General features: G+C 42.0%; 1 long non-coding RNA gene across 1 annotated transcript in view; it reads right to left on the bottom strand.

Annotated features, from left to right (window-relative positions):
* Window positions 1-4359: 4359 nt before the first annotated feature.
* Window positions 4360-9373, bottom strand: part of LOC308462600 — a 54548-nt gene continuing 49534 nt past the window's right edge. The window contains exon 2 of the long non-coding RNA XR_013979226.1: window positions 4360-4444. This is a non-coding gene — a long non-coding RNA (uncharacterized lncRNA). The remainder of the gene's footprint in view (window positions 4445-9373) is intronic.

Below are 9373 nucleotides of genomic sequence, written 5' to 3'. Positions count from 1 at the left end.
CCATATGAAGTATCAAATGTAGATAGTAATCAATATTTTAAACACTTCAGTATCCCACTGAAGGATACAAATATCCTTCTACGTACTTGCAACCTGGCTTGGCACTTAAGGAAAAAGCTGGAGTGCAGTTCTACTAAGTCTCAAGCCAGGTTGCAATGATGTTGAAGGCAAATCTATCTTTTCTAATGTAACAGTTGAATGGTAAAGTAGAATGCTTTTGATGGTACAACTGAGACATTGCTGTCTTTTTTCTTTTTAGCACTGAGGCTGAGCTACTTCACAAGTTTGACATGGGGAATTAAGAAAAGGGCAAGTTCCTAAATCACTTTTGCCGGTTCTTTTTTCATCCCCCCCCATAAGTCTCATAAAACAGAACTTGCCCTATAATTTATTCAGTTGGGTCATATCACTATGAGAATACATTATTGACAAATATGTTCTACATAATTCAGCTACAATAAAAGCTTTACCCTTTGCCCATATCATATCCCTGAAATATTTAGTCTGCATTATGCAAATATTCTTTACAACTTTGGCATGCCATTACTCTCTGCTTGAATTTTGTAAGTGAGAAAGTCTAGCTTTACTAATGTAACAGTTGAATGAATAAGCTGCAGGGTAGAATTGCAATGGCTTTTGAAGACACAGTTGAGAGGAGTTTCTATCTTGCAAGTGTTTGCATTTTCTTTTTTAGCTCTTCATTTGGTGTCTGCCCAAATGAGATTCAGATCGTATCAGGCCTTTTGGCATTTCTAACTTTTCTCTTTCATAAGGTGCATGAAATCAACTCTAGGAAACAAATGGTGATGCTTGAAAATTAGAAAGAGATAATGATGCAAACAGGGAAAAGGGTTCTTTGTAGCCGTCCTTGAAAAACATTGCAGCCTTAAGTAGGGGAAAAATCAATTGCAATTATTATATGCAAACAGCGATAAACTGAGCATCAGTAGGATCTCCAGCATTCTTGATATTAACAATAATATATAGCCAGTTCACACACACATTGACTGTAACAACAAGTGATGACAAATAAAGAAAAATAATTACTGCAGATAGAACTTTAGCTTCTTCCAGGCTCAGTTCAAATCAAATACTTTTCAATGGAGACAGCTAGTATGCTCAGCCTAGAGCTGAGTGGTGAAATATAAGAAAAATATACTTGCATGTGTGAACTAGCTCCAACTGTATGGATAGAATGTGTGGTTTTATCATTTGGGCCATAAAATGTACACCCCTCTTGGCCTCAATTGTGCTCAGGTCTGTGTGGTGCTGAATACAACAGAGGCCTGACTTGTATCAATACTGAGGGCCCTCACATACCTGACAGAAATCTTCTATGCTGCAAAAAGTGTTTGATTCCAGTGGAAGAAGTAATGCAAATCCTGTTGGCTGTTTTATCTCCGTAGGAGAGAAGTTGCAATGAAATGATAGATCAGTCGTACAAAGGGTTAAAGTAGGGGTAGGGATCCTCAGGCTTGGGATCAAATGTAGCCCCCCCTCCCCCAGGTTGCATCTCCTCCCCAGGCCACACATTTCACTGGCCCTGCTCCACAACTTCCTCCAGTTCTTTAGCCTGACTAGAATATGTCTTCAAACAGCAGTAATTGCACCCTTCCCTCCCCCTACTTTGGTAGGTGGAAGTGTGGGCACCTTTTGCACCCAGCTCACTACCTGAGAGATGATCCAGATGCAAAGCATTTGTTTTGCTGGGAGGGAGGGAAGGAGGGAGGGAGGGAGGGAGGCTGGACCGTCTCAATCTGGCACCACCTCATCTTTCTTTTCTGTGCATTCTGGCTGGAATCTACCTGTCCTCCCTTGAGCCAGTGTGATAACTTGTCCTGGTTACCAATTTTCTTTGCATCTGTGTACAATTTCCCTGCCCCCCACCTCAAGGTCCTGATTGGGTTTGAATCTTCCAGGTTGTCGTCCCCGCATCATGTTGGGCTAGGCATAGAATTACAATGGAAATGGAAACAGAAGCAGAAATTGCTGCACAGTTTGTGTGTTCGTCTGTGGTCAGCAACAGAAATCAGTGAAGCAAATATGACTGGTATTTGTTCAAATCAGTGTTGTTGTTCCTAAATCCACAAATGATACATATATAAAGGTGGGGGTTACATTGTTTCAACGATTCCTTTACATCAAAATGAAAGTAGGTTCCATAAGGTATGTAAGTAGCTATGTAACTTACATAAAATAGCACTCGACAAAACCAATAATGTACTATTTGGCAGAAACTGAACTGCAGCAGATTAGAAACAGTGCTGATTGTAACAAATGCCTGTTGGAGTGGAAATCACTGCCTTCTTACATCTGTTTGTTGGGCTGGGGATATTTAGCAACTTTTAGGTTTCCTACTTTTGCCATATTTGACAAATACAGTGTGGGCTTAAGTGAACTGGGAGATGAAGGAAATATTCGTGAGTACCTTGAAGCACCTTCTAGGAGATGAAGGGGTGCATCCTCAAACCTGGTCCTCAAGCAAGGCTGAAGGGTGGGGATAGAAGCCCTGCTTGAGGACTGGCCTGCTCACCCAATCACTACCTCAAGACTGGAAGGAGGTGATCATTCCCTTGATGAAGTTAACTTGCCAGAGAGGAAGGGCTAGGAGTAGGGAGCATACTACTCTGAGGCCTAGGACCTAGGAAACTCCCCCCCCAAAAAAAAAATCTGAGGCTGAGGCATTAAGAGCCTGCACTGTTTCGTCTGTGTTCACAAAACAGTCATACCTGTTTGCAGGTCCTCTGTGACTCATCTCCCATGGGGATATTGGTGCCATGCCTCTTGGTTGCTTAGACAGAGAGACGACTTTTGAGAGGCTCAACTGTAGCCTACTGTACAAAGAAGAGTCACAGCCAACATCCCATACACTATTGGCATGGTGACCCCAGAAGGTAGCCCACAAGGAAATCCAGCCTCTGGGCTAAAAAAAAAGAGTTCTCATCTCCGTGCTAAAGGACATGAGTTTGGCCTTACATTTGGTGTCCTGGCAAAAGGTCTTGATGAAGTAAAGCACAAATAGATTTGAAAATTTGCCAAACTTTAAAGGTAAGAGATTTTCCCTCTTAAGCAGTGGCTGAATCAGCAGGTTTGCTTTAACAGGTCAGCTGCATTATTAATTGCACAAAATTAGAAGCACAAAGCAAGTGAGACAATCTCCTTTATTGGACCAATTAGTAACAATATTGAAAGTGGACATTTGAGTGAACACAGAACGCTTCTTCCAGCTTTGGCATCTGAAACAAAATGAAAAATGTTATGTGTTCAGAGAACCTGGTGGGGTTGTTTTTTATGGTAAAAGAGAAGCAATGCTGAATCAAGGGCTGTTTCTTTGCTAAAAGAAATCAGGTTGCACAAAGCCCTAGGGAACAGTGTGTGCAGCTCACTATTACGTTCAATAATTATTCTGTGTGTATTTTTCTTGTTAAATTGAAGTTCAAACTGCTCAATCTAAATCCTAAACCATTTCCAGATTTCACTATATATGTTGTAGGGAAACAATTAGCACCATACTGTCATAGATGTAGATTGTTTCTTTTCTTCCCACATAAAATCTTATATGTTTTGTCCAGTCCAGATACTGTCATTTGTCCTTGTACAGTAATGTTAAGCTTGCTGTCACTAAGTACCATTAGAATTGGAGTCAAGATGGACTTCCGGGGTGGCGCCATCGGCAATGGCGGACTCCCTCTGAACTGGAGGGACTAGCTCCGCGGGAAACGGGTCTTCTCCACTCCGGCGAAGCGGGGACCCTTTCAAAAATCACAGGCAGATGAAGCCTGTGACCATGGGACTCGGCGGGCACCTTTAGCGCCCCCCCAACTCGCTAAGGAACCCACTAACGGGCTCCAAAGTGAAGAGGGGGAAGTGGCGCGGTGCTGTGAGTCAACTGCTATTTCCGTGGAGCGAAGCCACATAGCCGTTGCCGGAGAGCGCTGCCTTTTTCCTGGGACAATTTGGACTCTAAAATAAGCACCCATGAGTACTTAGACTTTGAACAACTGGACATTAGATGGGGACTTGCGAGCAGAAAGGAATTGGAGCTTAAAAATCTATTTCAATTTGGTACGGAACGGGAAGGTCTAAACAGGAAGTCAGCCTTCCGTTCTTCTGTAGACAGAATAAAGCAAAGACAACGTAAACTATGTCAATATCTTCAGCTCACAGGCAGAGGTACCTGGCCTCCCCCGAGGCAATTGAGCAAGATACTGGATGACCTCTCCGCTGCTTCTCCCGGCAGGCTAGGTCATAAACCGGCGATTTCCCTCATTAGATGTGAGGAAAACACACCCTCTGCTTCTCTCTGCTTCTCTCCCTCCCTGCATTCTCCCCAGGGAGGGGAAATGAGACAGACAGGAGTCCTTTCTACATGTTTTATTCCTGTCACTCAACAGTACATAGAAATGTGACTGTTCCCTTCAGACTCCATCAGAAGAGACTCACACTCCTCCCCTGTACTTCCAGTACAGGTCATATGACACACTGAGCTAACATCCGGTGCTCAGTACAGAGAATAGGCTCCACCTTTTCTCCAACAGTACATCTGCAAAACACAATATGCTGTTTTGCATTCCAGCCATCTGGAGCTGGCTTTTGCCTTGGTGCTTTTTCCTGACAGAAAATCGCTTTTAAAGGATTGGATTTCATCATTTAAAATTGTGGAACTCCCCTTCGACAGCAGGAGAAGAAGGGGGATCTTTTTTGGACTGTTTAAAGTGAGTTTAAAGTAAAGCAACTTTCCTCCGTCCTGATCCTGGAGCGGGGTGTCAGGACTGACGTTTGAAGTTCATTGACCAGAGACAAACGTTTTTGACAGATAACTAAAAGAAGAGAAACATAGTGATTCCACTGTTTCCCTTCGCATTTCAAAGGAACAAATATTGACAAAGTATCTCAAAAAGGGAAACTTTGTTGCAAGATCAAATAGAAGTTTTCCCCCTAGAGGGAGACTGTGAAACTGTAACCAACTCCAGGGAGCCGGCAGCTGTTTACAGATTATAATCGTGGGAATAGGCATTTGACCTTGCAGGACAATGTATTCAGAAGCTTTGTTGTGTGCTTTCTACAAAACAAATGCCCTACTGGAACAGTTACATGAGAAGGTGAATTTGATGACGACTTCGACTAGAAATTTTGAACAGGCAGTGGGAAATTTTGAACAGACAATGGGAAAATATGTGGAGCCCACCCAGGAATTAAATCAGGAGTGTGTCCTGACAGAATAGGCCCAACAGGAATATGAGTTTTCAGATTTGACAAATGAACTTGGAAAAAGCCAGATTTGGAAAGAAAAAGTTTGGTTTGGCTTGGAAATGGGGGGCTGGATTGACCCCCCCTATGCTGGGATGTTTGGACTTTTCAAATCTGGCAATGGGCCGTGAGATGTTTGGGATTGTGGGGGCTCTTAATTTTGGAGGGTCTTTGAAACATGCTTTTAAATACCATATGGAATTCAGTGCTGAATACGGAAAAGGGGCTGATCTGTCGAGAAGGGTTAAAAATATTGCCAAGCTGGAGTTACCACGAGCAGGAGACAAGGGAAAATACAGTTACAAATATGAAGAAGAGCTGCGAAACGGACATGGAAGAGACTTGAGGGCCTCAGATATAAGGTTGCCAGGTTAATGGGCCAGATCGATGGGATAATAAGGACTGACAAAACCCGGAACCAGGAGGAAGGGACGTTGGATGAAGATTGGATCTGTTTGTATTTCTTTTTTCTACCATTAGAACTGTTTTATAAAATTGATGAATGTCAGAAAAATGTTGGAATGAAATTACTCGGCTTTAGTAAAGATGTTTAAAGAATTATGAAAGAATATTATGGTTATGAGAAGTTGGTAAGGATAAGATTTAAGTTTTAAGCTTTAAGGTTTATTTTCTTATAGAAAGATAAGATTAAAACTGTTTAGGGTAATGTAATGACAGAATATCATGAAATATGGAAAGGATTTGCTGGGATAATTAATAACTAGGATACAAAGAAAGGGAGGAGGAGGAGGTCAAAGAAAGAAGGTAATGACAGTTGAGGATTCGAGAATAATGAATTTGTTTTTAAATGTTCTTAAATTGTATTTTTGTTTTTTTTCTGTCTTTTTCTCTTATTTTTGAATTTGTATTTGTATGGTTGGAAGGGGTTTTTTTCTTTTTCTTTGTTAACTATTTTTATTTTGTATTTTCTTTTGCTTTTATTTTATGTTGTAACACTTTGAAAATTTCAATAAATATTTTATATAAAAAAAAATAGAATTGGAGTCAAGATGTTCTTGTGCATACTTACACTGATGAATGTTGCTGTCGCTCTGCATCATGGGTACTAGAAGTACCTGCAGCAACAGAAAAGCAAGAAGCAACAAATATTTGAGTTGCTATTTGGAGCTCAGCTTCTAGTTCTGGGTTGGTGGAAGTTTTTTCTCCTGACCTTTCACAAGCAGGATATTTTATCTGTGCTGCAGCTGTTCAAATCATGGAACATATAACATATGTACCCACATGGGAAAACAGATGATTTGGGCAATGGGAGCCCATTTTTTTGGGTGGGGGGACTGGGATATGCATGGAACACAGGATGTGTTTGTAACAACCAGGCATTCCGCAACAGTTTTCAAGGCAAATGACAATTCAGTGTCATTTCTTTTTAGAGGGAAAAACTGGGCAGGAAGTCTATAACAGTGCAATCTAATGCATGTTTTCTGGTAAGTAAGGCCCACTTTGTTCAGTGGCCCCTTAGTCACTGGGAGGTCAGCACAGAATCATTGTTTAAGATAATTGGTATGTCATCACATTTTATAGCATGGATAGGAAACTGGATCTAGCCTGTGGATCAGATCCTCAGCTTTTCCACAGGCCAACTTTGAAAGTGTCATCCACCTGTCAATCACTTGACATCATTATGACATCATGTAACTTACTCTCAGGGCTGTTCAGCTGATTGGCACTTAGGGCTAGCCCCTTTTAAGGTGCACTGTCAGTGCCAATCAGCTGATCGGTGCTGAAAGTGAGTCCCACTGAAGTCAATTTACAAGCATGGTTTGAATTAAACAGACTTTAAATGGAATCACTGTCAGCTGATTGGCACTGACAGTGCACCTTAAAAGGGGCTTGCTCTCAGCACTGAGCAGCTGGTTCACCCCAATGACTTCACTACAAAGATGGGGACTCCTTAGAGCAGCTGACCTGAGTAGGGCTTCCTGCTAGCACAGCTCAGCTGGTTGGTGCTGTCCAGAGCTCGCCCAGCCATGAGGCAGGTGAGGCTACTGCCAGTGACGGAAGAAGCGCTGCCACCAATTTTGGGCAAGACTGTGGCTGTTTGGGGCAAGATCTCACCAGAAATCAATGGGATCTTGCCCAAAATTGGCACCAATGGTGGTGGTGGTTATCCAGCAGTGGTGGATGGTGCAGGCACATAGTGGTGGCAGAGATGCAGTGGCAGCAATAGGGCAAAGAGGCACTTCCTGGTTCACCTCAAGCAGTTAAGCGGGACATGGCGCCCCTGTTGCTGTCTTTCCCCATTTGTCAAGGATCAAACAGGAGTGGAATTCTGTTTCCCATTTCCACCCTGCTGTCACATCTATTTCTGCCCCACACTTAACATCAGATGGGGGTGTGGTTTGGGGGGGGGAACTGCCTCTCAGGCCAAGTGAGGACTTCTGCTAGTTCTGATTAGGTCTGGGTCATGAAGGCTCCCACTGCTGTGTTATAGTTGCAGATTTGTTTGTTTTCTTTGGAAAACATTATATTACATCACATTCTGAAGCTGCTGAAATGACAAAAATATGGTCATTGCCTCCATTATGGGAAAATGAAAGTTATGGACATGTAAAATGTTTGTGTACATTTATCTTATATTTTGTAGATTTTAACTAGGTAGTTGGCCTGCGTAAGGAAGTGTATCTGCTGTTTGCAATTGCAGGTAGAGAATGGAGAAAGAAATTCCTTCTCCCCCCCCCCCCACAGGCACCCCAATATGACTGAGCCTTTCATGTAGCACTGCATTTCTTTATGGAAGGATGACTGATTGATTTCGTGTGCTTGCACACGAAAGCTCATACCAAGAACTAACTTAGTTGGTCTTAAAGGTGCTACTGGAAGGATTTTTTTTATTTTGACTATGGCAGACCAACACGGCTACCTATCTGTGATTGATTTCAGTGAGATCTGTTGAATGAGATAAAAGCTGCAAGTGTGGGACTCTTCTAAAATCGATATTTCGTACAGCAGAAGGAATGCACTGCATCTTTTATTAAACATGCAATTGAATTCGGTTATGGCTTTTGGAAAATTACTAATGTTTGGCAAATTTCCCAGATCTTGTTATAACTATATTTAAACAATCAGCATTGCAAGGATGTTTGAGTGTAACATCATTAACTTTGACTGTCTAGTAAGTTTTATTTATGGTATTCATTTAATTTTTCCAATTCTGGGAATAGAATTGTGCTGCCCATATAAAGTTATATTGCTATGCTTGCTCTGTCTGGTAGTTTTGCATCCAACTTTACATGTTCTTAACAGTTTCAGGTTTGCTAGAAAGGCAAATAATATCTCATCTGGAGGCATGACACTAGCGGAGAAGAAGACTTATAATTTAGTAATATGCATCACCTGGAAATATTGGAGTCTTTTGTACCTGTCTGTCATGTGCTGATTTTGCTTAATGACAGGGGCCAGTAAGAACATGCCCCTAAACTGGGGTAGCCAATGTGATTCCTGCCAGAAGACACACAGAATCAGAGAATTGTAGAATTGGAAGGGACCATGAGAGTCATCTAGTCCAACCCCTTGCGATACAGGAATTAATGACACTGGACTCCAACTCCCATGAACCACAGCCAGCATGGCTAATGGTCACTGAGCACAAGGATCTGAGAGTAGTTTCTCCATACAACTGAAAGTGTTTAAAGGTACCCTTAAGTTTAGCCATCCTAATAAGTTCATGGTTCAAGTGCAGAGATTTCTAAGAGTGTTCAGTTGGATGTGTGCCGAAGCCATCTTCAGTTCTTTATCCTCAATGTGTCGAGGTCTGAAAGGAGCCCAACACTGGTAGACATTAGGAGCAGGGCTTGCAATGCCCATTCCCAGCCCTCTGCACACGTTTAACCCTTGGATGATAAGTAAACATCTGAAAGGGGCTATTGTGAAGCAGCTATAGGAAAGTAAAAGTTGGGATAGGCTATGGATCAAGGGCTAATGAGAACACTTGGTACTCTTGGGTACCCTTGATGTTATCTGAATCACTCTGAAGACCAAAACATTTGCAATAATGAAAGTCTAATTAAAAATGAATGTCTTGTGGAGAATCAATTGATGCTTTAAAAGGCACTGACACAAAATGTAGCTAGCTGGCCACTCTGGGAAATGGGATGCTGAACTA

Source organism: Podarcis pityusensis (genome assembly GCF_964106645.2).
Source record: "Podarcis pityusensis genome assembly, chromosome: 1".
In the NCBI taxonomy this organism is placed as follows: domain Eukaryota; kingdom Metazoa; phylum Chordata; class Lepidosauria; order Squamata; family Lacertidae; genus Podarcis; species Podarcis pityusensis.
Note: the sequence above shows the minus strand (reverse complement) of the source record. Positions and strands in the feature narration are given on the sequence as shown.